Source organism: Pan paniscus, chromosome 12 (assembly GCF_029289425.2).
Source record: "Pan paniscus chromosome 12, NHGRI_mPanPan1-v2.0_pri, whole genome shotgun sequence".
In the NCBI taxonomy this organism is placed as follows: Eukaryota; Metazoa; Chordata; class Mammalia; order Primates; family Hominidae; genus Pan; species Pan paniscus.
Genome location: NC_073261.2, coordinates 67,557,533 through 67,575,919, shown reverse-complemented (window position 1 = coordinate 67,575,919; position 18,387 = coordinate 67,557,533). Strand labels below are relative to the sequence as shown.

The 18,387-nt window shown below is 37.0% G+C and overlaps 1 protein-coding gene across 6 annotated transcripts in view; it reads left to right on the top strand.

Moving 5' to 3' along the window:
• The window catches only part of LOC117979156 (uncharacterized), an 830,677-nt gene that overhangs the window by 357,473 nt on the left and 454,817 nt on the right, over positions 1-18,387 (top strand). The window contains exon 1 of one of the 6 annotated variants that reach the window (XR_010109272.1): positions 5,639-6,077. The exons of the other annotated variants lie outside the window; for them this stretch is intronic. The gene's annotated coding sequence lies outside the window, so the exon portion shown is untranslated. Of the gene's footprint in view, positions 1-5,638; positions 6,078-18,387 lie in introns of those variants that run through there. 6 annotated transcript variants of the gene reach the window in all.

Genomic DNA, 18,387 nt, shown 5'->3' with positions numbered 1-18,387 from the left:
TCCACTTCTGAGATAGTAACCATTCAAAATCTCTTCCTGTATATATATGCAGTTGTCCCTTGATATCCATGGGAGATTGGTTCCAGGACCCCTAGAGGACACCAAAATATGAGGATGCTCAAGTCCCTGATATGAAATGGCGTAGTATTGGCATACAACCTACACACATCCTCCTGTATACTTTAAATCACCTATAGATTACTTATAATTTCTAGTACAGTGCCTACACATCACTTTATACATGTGGATTCAACATAGTACTTGGCTCGGGCAAATTTTAGTTTTGCTTTTGGAACTTTGTAGAATGTCATGGAGAAACACAGGCCTGGCTTGTGGTACAAGAACAGTGAGCGGTCAGTGTTACTACTTGTTCCGTACAAATCCTACTAGGCAAATTGTATTATCGCTTTTATAAAGATTAATAAATTTAGTATTACTAGGTTTAGGTAAATCACTAAAATCACACAGTAACTTTGGATTGGACTGCAGACGTATTTGACAACAAATCTCTTGTCTTTCACATGTTGGAACCCAGAAACTTTTAATGCATGAATTTGGTAAAATCCACTTTGATTATCAGAGTTCTATATGTTTTTATGTAACATTGCTTTTTACTGTGTTCCAGCTTTTTGAGCTTTCCCAAAATGTAAGATATTACTGTCTTTATAAACTGATATAGATGTTTGCTACATATAGAGATATTTCATGAACACACACACCAGACAGAAAACTCTCCTATCTCATGCTTCCTTCAGCTCCCTCTATGTATCTACCGCCTTCAGAACAAAAATTCTTAAATCAGTTTTCTCTACCCTGCTCCTTAACTACCACTCCTGCCTCAATCTGCTAAAATGTCACCACTTCCCCAAAATTCTTCTTGTCATGGCCACAAATTCTCTTTATTTTTTGTAAGTTGAAAGGCCACTGTAATTATAATATTACTTGACATCTCTCAATAATTTGATTGTGTTAGCCACTTCTTTCTTAAAATCTCTTTCCTTAAAATCAGTGACAACTTAGTTGCTGCTTTTCCTTTTACCTCCTTTTACCCCAGTTGTTCTCAGTCTCTTTTGCAGGAACCTCCATTCTAGGTCCCCTTCTCTTCTTCCCTGCCTGATCCTGCCCACTCCTGTGACTTTGCTGCTGTATGTGGTTCTAATCCATACCCCTTGCCTGGTCTCCAGGCCAATCTTTCCAACTGCTTAGTCACTGTATCTTCCCAGCCTTCAATTTCACATTTCCAAAATTGATTCCAATGTTTTTCCTACCGTCCTATCCTCCTACCCTCCTACTCTAAGCCTGACACAACTCCTAATCTACTTATTGTGAGGGTGGAGGAATATGAAGCACAGCATTCAGGACGTATTTATTGAATGAATTCAGGAAACACGGAAAGTAGAGCATTCACTTGTTTTTCCTTTACAGCTTAGTGACCTATAATAGGAAGTGCTTAAGAAATGATTTCTTAGAACGTTCCAGTTGCTTGTAAAATAGCTTTTTCTTTTCTTTTTCTTTTTCTTTTTTTTTTTTTTTTGAGACAGAGTTTTGCTCTGTTGCCCAGGCTGGAGTCGTGCAGTGGCACGATCTCAGCTCACTGCAACCTCCACTCCTGGGTTCAAGCCATTCTCCTGCCTCAGCCTCTGGAGTAGCTGGGACTACAGGCATCCACCACTACTCCTGGCTAATTTTTGTATTTTTAGTAGAGACAGGGTTTTGCTGTGTTGGCCAGGCTGGTCTCGAATTTCTGACCTGTGTTGATGCTCCTGCCTCAGCCTCCCAAAGTGCTGGGATTACAGGCATGAGCCACCACACCCGGCTAAAATAGCAAATTATCATTCCTCCTGTGACCTGCACGAAGCATGCTAGGATAACCCTTGCATAAAAGCCAACATTTTGACCTTGGTCCATAACGCTAGTGCCCTTGGTAGCACTCCAGAGTGGATGACCCCTGCAGAGCTCTGAAGTCTCTCTATATGACCCCTACAACTTGTCACTAGACCTGAAATTCTGCACTTCTGAAATGACCCCTATATGAAGTGGCCCACCAAACCAGAATATTTTTAACAAGAATTAAGCACAAGCATAATTATACAGTTTGGTATTTGAATGAGTTGATAAACTAATAGTAGGTTGGTGTAAAGATAATTGTGGTTTTTGCCATTATAGAAAAACTAAAAAATAGAGACCCATAAAGAGACTGAGGAGATGTCTTTATAAGCAAGTATTACGTCAAAACTTACTATAGACAAAATACACTATATTTCTTGAGCATTTACTACATGCCAGAAAATAGTCTATGAAGTTGGTATGTGTTGATTCATTTAATGCTCCCAACAACTTTATAAGATGATTATTCTCATTTTCTAGATTAGAAACCCAATCACAGGGAGATAAAATAATGTGCCCAAGGTCACACATCTGTGAATGATGAAGCATAACCACCACATTACAGATGAGCTCAGTAAGGAAAGCTTGATTCCTTTACAGGATTTACGGGAAAGCGACATGAAGCCACAGTTCACTAAAAGAAAACACATTTAGTAAGCAAATATGTACAAAAATGTTTGTCTGCCTTAGTAAGGGAGAAATACCATACAATAAAATACCACCTTTACATCCCTGAAATGAGAGAGCGAGACAGGGAGAGGGAGAGGTGAAGAGAGACAGGGAAGGAGAAAGAGAGGGAAGTTGGGGAGAGGAAAAAAGGAAAAAAGAAAGAGAAAAGTGCATACTCTAATCTTGGTGAGGTCGCAGTGAGATTGCATACTTCCTGCCACCCCCAGTTGCAGTGCAGTAGGAGCTGCACTAAAAAATGATAGATCGAGAGTTACAAAGAATCTTTTCCTGAGATTTTTAGCATAAGGAAATAATTTAACGAAAAAGAAAATTTCATGTACCAAAATGATAATTTCGTAATTATTTATAGTATAGTGATATTGCAGATGATCTAAATGCCTAGTGATAGAATGTCATCATAATTCATGAAATCTGTAGATTATCCAAGCATGAAAATGGCCATTTTGAAGAAGACATATGTAATATAATGTTAAGTGGAGAAATCTGAATACAAACTTTGTTATATTTATACCTAATTTTTTGCTTATGTATAGAAGTGAGTAAGAACATAGAAAAATTAAAACAGTTGCTATGTTAATTGTGATATTATGATTTTCTTTATTAAATGGCATTTTTTTATTATAACATTGCTTTTGTGATAAGTGAAATTGAGAAGTAAACCAATTAGCTAGATGAGATATGGGGAAGCTTTGTAAGTGCTCAGTACCATTATTTTGGGATGAGCGAAAAAGTTACAGTTATGTACTAGAAAGAGCCTGGGGCTTTGAGTGTAAATAAATTTGGTCGTTGAATTCTGGCTGCAGCATGTGGTTTTAGATCAATCACAGCAAATTTGACCCTTGGTTTTTTCATCTGAAAAAAAGTCTAGACACTTGGATTAGTAGTCAATAAAATTTAGTTTTTTTCCTGAAGTGATCCTCCTATGAATTTCAGGTTGTAAAAAGCAAGTAAAAACCAACCAAACAAGAAACTCACACCACCAAAAGTCTAAGTTAATTCTATCCAGTCCTATCAATTGAAAAATACTTCCTTTAAAAAAAAAAAAAGGAAAAAAAAAAGAAAAATACTTCGTTTGGGCCGGGCGCGGTGGCTCACTCCTGTAATCCCAGCACTCTGGGAGGCCGAGGCGGGCGGATCACGAGGTCAGGAGATTGAGACCATCCTGGCCAACACAGTGAAACCCCTTCTCTACTAAAAAATACAAAAAAATTAGCCGGGCGTGGCAGCAGGCGCCTGTAGTCCCAGCTACTCGGGAGGCTGAGGCAGGAGAATGGCGTGAACCTGGGAGGCGGAGCTTGCGGTGAGCCGAGATCGCACCACTGCACTCCAGCCTGGGCGACAAAGCGACTCCGTCTCAAAAAAAAAAAAAAAAAAAAAAAATCTTCGTTTGATAGCTGCTTTGCTGAATCGCAGCATCTGTATCTTCTTTTTTAATTTTTGAAGCACTAGAATAAGTATTTGGAAAAAGAAATTTTTGCTTTGTCTAATTATTGAAAATATACCTATGTCTGGCCAGCATAATGGTAACCCATCCCTGTCTGTGGCTGTCAGAATGGGAGATTTAGAAGACACCAATGTAGGATGAACATTCTAAATTTATGAGCGCAACTCTTCTTATCTGATTCGAAAGTTGGAAAGAGTCATCCAATAAGCTAAATACTTAGAGGCGAAATGAATTAAGTTTTCTTTGAGAACAGCATAAAGTCTTTCTCCTAATTATGCTAATGATTTCCTCGGCAAATAGAAATGTGTTATATTCATATTACTGGTGGTACTTTAGATAATTTTAGGTACTTTATATATATTTTAGTTACTTTATATATATTTTAATAATTTTTAATGATTATATTTTTATTTTACTGTGTATTAGAAAAAAATAGTCACCAAAGCTTCATATGCACATGCATATACTAGGAATTATGCAAGATGATCTATTTTGGTACAAGAAATATAAAGGAACTATTTACATTCCTTTCTTAATTGATTCTTTCATTTTTCTTTTTGTTATAATATATATATTATGCAGTAATAAATGTACATTGTTATAAATAAAACAAACGACTGGATGTACATGCTAAAAATATTTGACTTATAAGATATAGAAACCACTGTATTTGAACAATATTGGTTTTCCATCTTTAGTAGTGGTATAAAGTTTCCTTTGAAAATTAAATTACAAAAGTAGTTAACATAGAGTAAACAATAGTACGGATAGTAACACAGATAAGTCACAGACCAGGGTAGTGAGATAAGAATTACTAAAGTTTGGAAATCCTCACAGAGAGTATTGGATGATAGAAGGCATATGGCAGTATCCAAATAAAAGCACATTCATCTACTAGCCTTTTCCCATGCTCATGGGTATCTGGAAAAGCTGGTCATCCTAGAATAGCAGAAAGTCATTAATCCTGATTAGAAAAAGGGTGGAGAGGACACTGAAGGCATTCGGTAGGCCAGTTAAGAGACTGGTGCCAGGACACAAAAGATCATAGGTGCAGGGATCAACATCTGTTTCTATGTAGTGTCTATCTACTACTTTCAGACTTATGCCTTCTTACTTAAAGTTCTAGTTCATGACTGATTTGGAGTAGAAGGAGATTTGAAATTCCTATAGCATAAGAAAAAGGTGTAGATAAAAATAATTCATTTAGTCAATATTTTGCGTACACATTTTTTTTTGCAGCCATCCCCCACCACCATACCAAAGTGGAGGTACTGCAAGAAAATGAAGCTGAAGCTGCTTACCGGGCAAATTGGAAATAAATCCTAAATAGTGTATTTTTGACACTAAAGATAAAGTACCCCTTCAAAGTATCAATTTATAAATTTATACATGCTTTGATTTTTTTAAAGAAAAGTAGAAAACAGTCTGTATATGTCTCTTAAAACGCTTTAAGGGGAAAATACTACAGAAGAAAGTCTCCAGGTTTTGACCAAATGTTCTAGTTATGAATCTATGTAATCATTAGAGAAAGAAGTAACCACTTCAGTGTGAGAATCATCTTTTCTAAGCCATTTGTATTATGTGAGATAGAGAGAAAATAGGTTGTGGTTATTTTTGCCAAATAATTAGCTATTATTAACATGAAAACTATATATCAACAAAAGGACTGGAAGAACACCCACGGTACTTAGGCCAAAGTAAGAAATGGTTGATTGCTGGATTTTATGCTCAGGAACATTTTTAAAAAAATAACAAGGGAAAACACCAGCCCGTCTGCATTATGATGGTTTTGAATTCAGTTTCATCTCTAGTTATAAGGATTGTAAGGAAATTTTTGATCTTTCTTTTGCATCAGCCTCAGTTCACTCCCTCTGCAGCACTGCATAATTGTTGCGTATTTACCTCCCTAGAATTTGCCTACGCTTGTCACTAGTGGGTGTGAATGCAGCATAAGGGGAAGGATACAGGTGATGTCTAGGAACCTCAAGTTGAACTTTTGCCTTCTTGAACACTGCTGGGGCAAAAAACTAAAAGCCCTAGAGACTTCCAGCTCCTGGTAAGTATGACTCATTAAGTACCGATCTTTAATAAATCTGCCTGGTCAGACTCATTCTTTTACTTAGAGAAATATAGGTCTGAAGAGAATTTTGAGCTGTCATAAAATTCATCTCTGTTGATTGTACTCAGGACTAACCAGAGACTCAAAGATGTTGGCCCAAACACTTATTTTTCTCATTGCAGTGGCTGACAGCTTTCATTGCTGAGTCTATGCTATGGCTTATTTCTTTTTGTGTGCTTTTTCAAGATGAAAAATCACTAGAAGCTTTTGAAGAATATTTTATTTTGTTTAGAGACAGGTGTCTTGTGGTGTTGCCCAGGCTAGCCTTGAAATCCTGGGCTCAAGTGATCCTCTCACCTCAGCTTCCCATGTAGCTAGGATTATTGGCATACACTATAGTGTCCGGCTGAATATCTTTTTTCATATGGGGAGAATATCCCTTTTAGACATTTCTTAAATATGCAGTGATACTGGGAGTTTGACTGATAGACTTAAAGCTCTTTGTTTGGTTTAAAATTAATATTAATGCCATTTGCCTTTAGCTTTTCCCGATTGGTCAGCAATGTCTTATAATCCAGCTCATCTTTTTATTTTTCCTTCATTATTTCCGTGGGAGAGAAGCCCATATAAAACACACAAACACAAAGATAGTAGAGGTCCTATTTAGGCCTTTGACTTTCATAAGCTTTTTTCTGTATCTCACCTTAATTAGCAAGCGAGATCAGAGGAAACATACTGAACATAAGAAGAGAGAGGTGATGGGACAAAGGCTTTAGGAATATTATTGTGTCTCTAATAGTTTCATGTGGGTTGAAGGCCATCTGGATGGCATTATGGGAAAAGGGCAACCTGCTGGGATATTTGGAAGAGAATCAGGTTTATTAGATAACTTGTGCAATAAAATTCAAATTTTGGAATACCTGAAAGGAACAAAGAAGAGAGGGAGCTATAAAAAGAAATATTTGATTGTCATATGGGTACTCTAGAAGTGAATATGATATTATAGACAGGAGCAGTTGTTATTTTAGAGAGCATATTGTTCATATGACCCAAAAAAACAATATGGAGTTACTCAAAACAAAGAAGACAGAATTCATGTGCTCGCAGTTGGTTTTTAGGAATGTACCTCGGCCTTTATAACTGATAGAAAAATATGAAACCTCCCCCTCTTTTTGAAGCAAAATATTCCTTTTTCTAGTTTTCTCTTGACTTTTTAATGTTTAGCTCATGTTAAAGATAGAATTCTGGTCCTTATAGATTTTCTTGAATTTTGTACAGTTTTTAAGGAGAAAAACTTTTTATCAATTATTTCAGTATTTTCCTTTAGAAAAAGCATGCTTATGAAGAACCGTTAAATTTATGTTACAGTTTAATTGTTCAGATGATACATAAGATAGCATTTTAGTCCAGTATTCTCGAATAAAAGAATGTGATCTCTAAGTTTAGAAGCACTAACTTAGGGAACTGAAGTGCATGGTATACAGCAGCTTTCAGTTCTGAATTTTTACCAGTTTGGTTTATGTGGCTGGTAAGAAAAATCTACATGAAGGCATGTGGGGCAATTGTTGCCATTCTTTACATTAGGACATGTTAAACTATAGGACAGCCATCTATATTTGCCAACAAAATTGCTGAACTTCTGGTAATAATTTGTCCCCAATAGTGTCAGAAAGACAAAATGTAAGTGGCTGTAGTTACATAGTAGTCATCCAAAGAATTTTAAAAAGGTATTTATCTTTAAACATAGTCTAATTATACTATGTATTAAATATATATATAATTAAAGTGAAAACATATGTTTTAAAAAATCTCTTACAGGTCTGCCGTCTATGGCCTCTACTTTGAGAATTATTGGCCAAAACAATTTCTTCTTCCTATCTATTTAACTGTCACGTGCTATTGTCTCTATGGCAAAAAATAGGGGATGAGAGCAGGTGTAATAAATCCATGCAGAAGAGATCATCATTTGATGTTAGATTTCCAAGACATTTAGCATTTGCCCAATTCAACTACCTTATGTTGACAGAAGACTGACCCAATGAGATGAAGTGATTTATACGCAGTAGCACAGCTAACGTAAGACTCAACCCCAGGACTCCTGACTTCCAGTTTAGTACACTCTGGTGTACAGCTGTCAGAAAGAAATACAAATGCATTTTTTATCAGAGCAGTGGAAAGAAAATAGTATTTGGTTAATATGGATACTTATAAAATTAGATTACTTTGGTTTCTAAATTTTCCTTTCTTGTTGGATTAGGTTAATTTAAAATGTATTGAGCTTTATTTCATTTTTTACTTTTTATTTTTGCTTTTAAATGCTATAACTTAAATATTAAGGTAGAAAATTCTTTTCTGTTCTCCAGTTGAAGAAAAAGATCTCATTTTATGAAGTCATTTAAGGCAGGAATATTAGGAACTGCCAAACGAAGAGTGGATATGTCTATTTGGGGTGATGTGGAGTATAGTGGAAATGCTTTGGGGGTATCAAACCTGGAACATCAGATTTGAAGGGAAATTAACTTTTCTGTGCTGTTCTGCTTCATTTTATGCAATTCCATTCAACTTTTCACTCCTCACCAACCTCTGATTTACCCATTTGGACTGTATCATACATCAGCTTTTGGGGGGCTTGGTTTTCTGTCTATCCACTCAAATGCCCGTCATTAATGTCAACCTGTCTGTTTCCATGTCAGGTTTCACAGAACTCAACTGCACATGTTCTTTCTGTCAGAAGTTTTCTTTTCTTTTTTTTCCATAAGACAGAATTTCATGCTTAGTCAAAAGAGGTAATGGAAAGTAAAAAATCCATTTAACTTTCAGGTATTTTTCTGTGTTTGTGCTCAAAATTGGATATTATTTAGCATTGTATTTATTAGAGGAAAAATGATTTTTGATGCTCATACTTCATCTTCTCTTTTCCATTAGTATGGTTAGACATTCCAGAGTCTGTACAAAGGAAATCAGCAGAGTAAGAGACTGAACAAGGGGGAGAGTAATGCCAAAACTGTCTTCACTCACAAACTATCTTAATATTAAGCAGGTCACACAAGGAGGAGAGCAAATGCTGTTCTTGAAAAGATAATGCATTGAATATTTAACAAATGTTGTGTGATGTAATTACTTGGAAAACATAGTACCTTTTCCAATTTAGAGGGATACTCAAAAAAGGAAAAAGCTGAGGTTTTGTTTTTAATAATTAAAAAATGCCTACAATAAAAATCTCATGACTATAAGCATTTGATATTTAGGGATTTTATATATTTGTATGTGATTTCTATAATTCAAGTTTTGAAGAAATAAAATTATAGCAATTGCTACCTTTTGCTGATATGAAGGTCAGCTGTGTGCTAATAAAGTTTGTTTAGTGAAGGCCAGCCATCTGCTAATGAAGTTTGCTCTACATCATCTCATTTTGTATAGTTAGGTAAATGATGTCATCTTTATTTTATAGATGAAGACACTGAGGTTCAGAGGTGAGAAGTAACTGCTAAGATTGCACTGCTGTCATATGCCAGAGCTGGGAAGTATCTCGGCTTTCTGGTGCCGTCCTTCTCACTGAACCCTGTAGCCACTATGCAATGAAGCCAGCATAGTACTTCACTGGACCAAAACCATGGCCCAGTTAAATTGATGTCAGCCACAAAGGGCTCACAAATGATTGTGTACATGAAAACAGGACATATTTAACAACCTTTGGGTTAACGTTTTAGGATCTGAATATGTGATAGACTGTTATCCTAAAACCTGAAGAAATAATAGGGATATCTGCTTTTTTATAATATCTCTTTCCTGTACTCAGAATGCCCACTTCTTTCTCTAGTCTTCAATGTTAAAACTTCATCCATCATCCATCTTTCAAAGCCCAGATTAAATTAACACACTGTATGGGCTAATTCCAATCAAAAGTGATCTATTCCTTCCAAGATTGTGACCATTTCATTTTAATGAGGACTTTTGACTCTATGTAGAGTACTGATGTCTGATTGCCCCTCTTGTAGAGCCTGCCCATATAGATACAGTTCTGTCTGACTTCTCTTGGTATTTCATATTGCAAGTGGCTTGCTTCTAATGATATCTTAATACTAACTTGTTGAACAAATGAAATGACAATAAAGACAGGAACTGCCATGAGTTTCTAACATAGAGGTTCTATAGATGGGATGATGATGATGATGATGAGGTAACATTTTATCCACACTTAGTCTGATAAAAAAAACTGTGAAAACTGTTTTATAATCACATTTTGCCATCCTAACAATACTCTTAAGAAGGGATTATTATTATCCCAATTCTACAGATCAGGAAATGGTCTCAATGAATTAATATAGTATGCCTTCATTCACAGAGATAGTAGGTAACAGGGCTAAGATTTAATCCCAGGTCCATGTGACTCTGCAGCTAAAGCCTCCAGGCCATGGAAATGAATATCTTTTTACTGCTCTGTGTTTGCTTCAGAACTTAAGGCTATACAAAGTCTCCTCAGATAAAGCCATAGCCATCTAAGAGATGGGGCAGCAAAAGAGGGGAAAACCCAGGGCTACTAAATGTACTTGTGCAAAGTGTACATGTGCACAGACCTCCATGTGAATAGTAGCTCCTGGAGGTAAGTGTTCAGTGCACAATCTGCACAAACTTTCATGACAGCCCTGAAATTTGTGCCTTATTTGAAGCAAGCAATTCCCTCACTCTTCCATCTAAATGTTGACTGGTTAGGGGGACTATGCATTTCTCCTGTTTACTCCAGGGATTATTTTAGTCAAAAGACAGATACAAAAAAAATCTACATCTTAGCTTTAAGTTCTGAAATAAGCACAAAAGGGAAAGGTAACTTGTTGTATACAGTCAGAATCTCATTTTCTAAAATAATTATTAACAATAAATACTCATAAAAGATTTTAAGTAATAAGTAATTATAATTCTGAGTAAGTATTAAAATATCATTATTTCCCAAAGAATTAAAACACATTGGTGAACAGTATCTTTGACTTTTCTCAATGTTATCCAATAAGGATTCTCCTAAAGGTGATTTCGGATTCATAATAGTGTAGGCACTGAAAAATAAATAACCTGGCAGATGCAATGCCACATGACAGATCTGAAAGCATGTTCCTTTAATCTGTGTCTCACTGTTTCACTAATCTATCTTTTTAAATATTTCCAAAGGTCTCCCCAAAGTCTTAGCTTGAGTTAACACTCTAAGCTCTTGATATTCATTCCTTCATTTAGAAACTATTATCCAAGTCTTGAAAAGAGCCACTTAGCCATTCATTCTAGGAAAGTAAAGATTTATTCTGGTGAGCTTTCAAAAACCTTAACTTTCATTTCATTAGTCATTCATGTATTGTCATAGCAGAGCGAAAGTGATGGCAGTACACTTCCATTCTCTAGGCAAGTGTGATTCTTATATGTAAAGATGCACAGGGTATCTGATGCTCAAATAAGAGGTCTAAGTCATGGTCAAAATTAACCTAGGAACCTATCTTCAAGTGTTTTTCTAACAACAATTGTTGTTCTCCTGCCAAAGCAAAGTTCCCCTTGACCAAGTGTTTCCAATTGCTTTCTCCGTGTGTAGTCAATTTTGTGCTGCTTTCCTATTTTTTACTACCTTATCCCCTCAGCTTTTTCACACCCTGTTTCTTAACTGATTTTCATGTCAGCCTTGAGCCCTCATTGTAGCAGAGCACCTTGGTTTCCCAATCCTTTGCCTACCTGCTTTTTGATACCAACACTGCCCAGCTAGCTGTTTGGCTGCTCTGTGGCTGATGCCCACTGCCACCACGTTGCCTTTTGTCTTATTGTCTAAGTTTCCTACCACTTCCTCAGCCTCCTTAGTCATCAGTGTCTTACCTCTGCCTCTCCTGCAAATAACTCCTCACCTAGTCAGTGAGTTGCCACTGATTAGGGAGAAGAGTCACTGATTTGGGATGTTAATGATCTTTGTTATAGAAACTAATGGAGAAATATTTAGGTTGATGATGGCCAAGTCTTTATTCCAGTCTAGAACTTTCTGCTAGTTTCCAAACTCAAATATCCAGATAATTTTGTCAAAAATGTCTCCCTAGTTTTCCCACACTATGTATGTACAGTATTGAGCTAGTTATCTCCCATCTCCCATAAACCAGTTCTATCTTCTGTATTCACTCTTTCCAATGATATCATCCTGGCTGGAAGCCTGAGGATAATTCTTGACATCTTTTTTTCTCTCCTTCCCTCCCCACCTCCAGTAACTTGGGAAATGTTGTCACAAAATCCAAATCATGCTGTCCTCTCTGTTCTCCTTTCTCTAATGCTGGTTAAGGCCTTCTCATTCATTTTTTCAGCTCAATCTATGTCATTTCTCCAGCCTTGCCTCCCTCAGTGTGGCTTTTTGGCTTCCTCTCATGTACAGGATAAAGTAAACATTTTTTATTGTGACTTTATTTTATGACCCCTGGTTCTGCTTTTATATCTTGCCAATCAGTGCCCCATTCTCTATGCTTCTTGGCACCATAATCCTTGGAGTTCTTCATATCTCCATCTTCGCTTTCTTCTTGGTGAATTTGTGACATTTCTTCACATGGACTTTGCTATCCATTTCTTGTTTGGCAACTGATATGCACTTTCAGTTTGAGAATACATGGTTTTATTTAATTTGGAAAAATTTTGAGCTATCATCTTCTCAAACACTGCTTGTCTGCTGCTCCCTCAAATCTCTTCTGCTTGGATGCATGAATGTGTATTGGAGTTCCTCATCCTCTATGTCTCCAAGCTTCCCTTTTCAGTTTTTATCTTCACATGCTTCATTACTGTTTGACACCTCAGATATTGTCCAATTCACCAGTTTCTCCTTTAGCTGGTGTTTGTCTACAGCATTTCCAATTAATTGTTTTCTTTATTTTAAACATTTTGTTTCACATTTTTGGAATTCTAATTAAGTGTCCTTTCAGATACCCATTCTCATTTCTATTTATTCTGTTTTTTTTTCTTAAATTTCCTATTACCTTATTATTTATTCTAAATGCCATGCATATCTTCATCATTTTGATGATGTTAAATATAAGTATTTTAAAGCTACTTAGGAATTTTCTAGTTATTTTCATTTCGCTTAGGGTGTGTCGTTCTACTGATTTATTGATTTTATTGGTTTGTTCTCCTAGCTCTTTTTCTCTCATATATTTTGGAATTTGAGTCTTCAGACTAGAATTGAGTGGGGTTTGTTTCATTGCCTTCCTGTCCTGCACTCATCCCTTCCTATATTGCCTTCCTGTCCTGCACTCATTGCCTTCCTGTCCTGCACTCATCCTCCTCTATATATAGAGACTTTTGAGCTTGTCTCTATCCAGTCACCCTGATTCTTCAGTTCACAACTAGGTCTTTGATTGCCCATGTAGCAGTTTTTTCTCATGATGAAAATGAGGCTAAAACAGATGTTATTACTGAGTCAGTGAGAGCTGTCAGGCTGTGTATTCTACTTCCAGCCATGTAACTACAAAATTTTATGTAAATAATAACCTTAGACAGAGGGCACTATTGAGGAAGACTGACAGGGAACTGCACTGACGTAATCCCTCTGGTTGCTTCTCCACCTTATCACTGATTCCTCTCAGGGAGAAGGAGTGACTTATTGGCTTAGAGAGTTTTTGAGATGGAATGAATGTATGTGGTTTAGATGCTTTGGGGTTTTTTCTTTGAGACTGTCTGCAAGTGGCAATGAGTGACTTCTGGTTTGCCCTCTTGGCCAAGATCTAATCTCAGCAGGGAGGCTCTGACTTTGCATAGGAGTGAGCAGTTTTGCATCCCTTCTGTTACTGGGTGGATAAATCTGTCTAATTCAGGAGACTGTTACCAACCCCACTGGCTATGCATCTAAGCCACACTCTCCAATTTAGCATTTATCAGCAATAAGGGATGCATTTTGATATCCATCTTTCTTACTCTCATTAATCTTTCCCTCTTCCTCTTCCTCTCCCTTTTCCTCTCCCTCTCCACTGGTTCTGAACTTGAAGAGGTAAAGAGATGCTATATATTGGGCTTTCTTGTAATCTAGGAGTGGTCATAGTCTTTTCACAGGCAGGTCTCCAGTTCCACGCCTATCTCTAAACATCAGTCTTGCACAGGGCATTCTTAATCTCAGTTTACTCACAGAAGCAGGAATTCCTAGCTTTCTTGCCTGGTTCGATAGCCTAAGAGCAGCAGAACCACAGTTTCAGGACCAGGCTTGAAAGATTTATGTTACTTGTCTGCTTTCAGACCACAGAGATATCTAACTTATTTATTTGATCTCAGCAGTGCCTTTTGGATTTTATCTATAACATTTTTATATTTTGCTACATTTTAATAGCAGACAGAGGCCAGTGTGTAGCCACGTGGCTTTATAATTTTGTGTTAGCCTGAAATCCTTCTCAGCGACTTTGTGCATGTTATTTCCTCTACCTGACATGCCTTTTGTGTCTTGTGTCTCCCTTGACCTAATTATTATTTAAGACACAACTTTGATGGCACCTTTTTAAGAAAACTTGCCCTGCAAAGTTAGTCACTTCACTTCCAACCTGGAAATGATCCTTTTAGGTGTCTTCCGCACTAGGTTCTAAAATCCTTTAGGGCCAAGATGGTATCTTATACATTTTTGTGACTCCAGCACAGGTCCAGTGCCTGATATAAAAGCATCTTTAATAAATGCCTTTTGATTTATTAAATCCTTATATATATTATAATGCTTGTTGATTGAATAAATGCTTTTTGAAGTAAAGGTATAATTGTGTATTTGCACTGTGGAATCATATACAAAGTTTCCTCCTTTCTTTTTTACTGGAATGTCATTATCATTTCCATCCACATTACCTTAATTTAAGGAGTCATCATATCTGAAAAGCAGCATGGTAAGATGGAAAAAAACATGGTCTTTGAACTCTACTAAGACTACAAAAATTAGCCGGGTACAGTGTCAGGCACCCATAATCCCAGCTACTCGGAATGCTGAGGCAGGAGAATCACTTGAACCTGGGCAGCAAGGTTGCAGTGAGCTGAGATCACGTCACTGCACTGTAGCCTGGGTGACAGAACAAGATTCCATCTCAAAAAAACAAAAACAAAAAAAAAGAACTTAAATTCATAGTTTTCTTAATATTGATGAATCTCTATGAGTAACTTTCTTAATATCTATGAATAGCTATCACTAGCTTTCTTAATACCTATGAATAGCTATTTTCTTGTCTGTAAAATGGGGTTAACAGGATAAACCTTGCATGATCTGATTATGATATTAAATCACAGATCAGGCAGGGAGCTAATACTTCTTATTTTCCCATTCCTACACTAGTCCCCTTGTGTTGAATGATGCAATGATTTCCTAACAGAAATGTAGTTTGTCTGCATTCAGAAATTCCCCTATGGTCTTGATTTTTCCCTATAAGCATAATCAGAGGTGGTTGCTCAGAGGGTATCTTGAAATGTTGATCCGTCCTCCCCTTAGGCTTTTTCCTGGCAAAAGCTGTATCGTTCCTCCAGTAAAGGCTGACAACATAGAAGACACTCTCATAACAGGATTTTGAAGAGAACGCATATTAGAATCTTACTGTTAAAAGCTTGAAAATACAATTAAACAATATTTTAAATTGAAACAACACTAGAAGAATCCCTGTCACAGCACCACTTCTGGACAGGCAAGACATACTATCACTGTGCAAAATAAAAGTGGCAAATTGCATGTACATATGGAAGGCTGAAATGAACTTTTTCATATCCAGGAGCTGGATATCTTATTCTCAGTTTCACTCCAAATAAAAAGGAATGTCAAGGATGGTCTTATTTAATTCTTTAATCTTCTTTGTGTTGTTGTTTGCTCTTTCCGAGTAGGAATAGGGAATAAAATTCACTTCCTTAATTCTCATTAATGTGTTAGAGAAGTGGAATGGGATGAGGTTTGTTCATCCTCATTGCTTCCTTTTTCTGGGCTGGAGGCCATAAGGCACTTGGCTTCTAGAGCTCAAGCTGTTCTGTTCTTCAAATATCCCCTGACAATCAATTTATTGAGTGATCCTGATGTTGCTCCAGGGATGAGATGACAATTACAGACCCACCAGGAAGCAAAAAGGTGGCGAGAACAGCAGTTACTATACAATGGTGAGGATTCAGGGATTTGTCAGAATATGAGTGTGAGGCGAGAGTGAGAAAGAATGGTGTGTGTGTGCGTGTGTGTGTGTGCGTGTGTGTGTGTGTGCGTGTGGGTTTTCAGCAGTGAGGATACACTGACTTTGATGTTTAGATGTACTTAAAATATGCTTCTACTCAGCAATAAATACAATCTTAGCAATAGGAGAAAGGGCTAGAAATAAGGGAATTTATAAAGAAAGAAAAGTGGAACAATGGCTTTTGAATGAAGGCCCCTTCTACTATTAGAAGGCAAGAGCCACTCTTCTTCTATAGATGCCACATGTGAGAGTGAACATCAGAGTGGGAGATGCTGGAACGTATTTGACTTTGAGTGTTGAGTTGAAGCCAAACTTCCGTCAAGACTGGCTGAAGATTGTTCAATTTTTAGAACTGCTTTCTTTCCTCCAATATGTGAATTCTTTGGATTCTATAAGTGATGATGATTGAGAGGAGGTCAGTGAAAGGGGAAAGCCACTGTTTTTAAAGTGATTTGACTCTTTTATTGTTTTCCATGATTGATTGGATAGAATATGCTTCAAGTAGCAAATTTCACATAAATACTTTGCTGTAAGTTCTACTGGACCTATAAGAATAGGGAAGGGAAGAAAATCTGGCTTTATTTCTCTCTCCAGTAAACATATTAGCAAATCCACTTCCCTGTGTCCATCAAAAAGGTAAATTTAAAAAAATACTTAAACAAACATAGCAGATGGATGCAGGATGTAACCCATTGAAGCTTGATCAGTTTATATTTATTTATTTGTTCTCAGTAAGCCAGTCATCTCATATGGGATTCAAGAAATAAGCAGGAGCTGTGACACCTCCGTTATGGTGCTCAACAAGAAACAATTCCCCAGATTCTTTGAAATATAGCTAAAAGTAAATTAAACATATTAGGCTTCACTTTTTTAAATGAAATTCCAAGAGTGATCTTTGTTTCGCTCAGTATTTTATCTCTTCTTGTTCTGAGTAAGTTGGGAAAATTAGGTAGTTCTTATTTATTCAGAGGAGGACCCTGTAGTATTATACCATCAAGGTGAACTAGAACAAGGATCCCCAAACCCTGGGCCACAGACAGGTAGGTACCGCTTAGGAACTAGGCCACGCAGTAGGAGGTAAGTGGCAGGCCAGCAAGCATTACTGCCTGAGCTCTGCCTCCTGTCAGATCAGCACTGGCGTTAGATTCTGATGAGACTGTGAACCCTATTGTGAACTGCGCATGCAAGGGATCTAGATTGTGTGCTCCTTGTGAGAATCTAATTCCTGATGAACCCCACACCACCACCCCCTTCATAAAAAAACTGTCATCCATGAAACCGGTCCCTAGTGCCAAAAAGGTTGGGAACCACTGAGCTAGAGAAAGCTCCACAAGCGTATCTTTTGTGTTTGCATTTTTAAACAGGTTATTCCACTAGAGACTGGAATTTAAAATGTCTTTACATTTTCCTCTTGATTTTATTTTAATAAATAGTATTTTTCTAAGAGCTAAAAACCCCTAATTTTACGAGAACATTTTGTATAAAATCAGATCCAAATTCCAGACACAGTGATAGCAACTGCTACACATCCTTTTACATAGCTCTTGAGAATATTAAGGCGTTCCATACCAAATTTCTATGTTAAAGGCTTGTGAATAGGATTAAATTCGACCCAAAGCAAGGTGGCAAAAATATGTCATCCAGTACTTATAAAGCAGCATGAATGAAAATGGACTCCGTCCAGTTTTGATGTAAATTATAAACAATTAAAAGTACATGAGTTACAATGCCCAGAGCTGAGCACTGAGGACAGTACTGCACACTTGAGATAACTTTGGGAACTGAAGAAGCAATTGTTTCACAGTATGACATGAAAATAACAGACAATATTTGTGTCTGCAGAGTCAAGCACAATCTTGTGTGCCTTTATCATGTAGGGGATTTTTTTCAGCACGCTGGCAGGAGCATGAGTGATGCACAATGGCAGTGGTGAATAGTTTTTGGAATAGATTAGTAAGTGACGTCACAGATAAAGGACTATTTATCACCATAATTTAACACAAGATGCAACACAATGGCTTGATGGATGCATTTTATGGTTTTCAGCCAGTCATAATAATGGACCTATTGACTAAAGTTTTATGTGTCCTTTATGCATCCTTCATGTTTTAGAAAAAAAGCAGGGACCACGCTGGGGT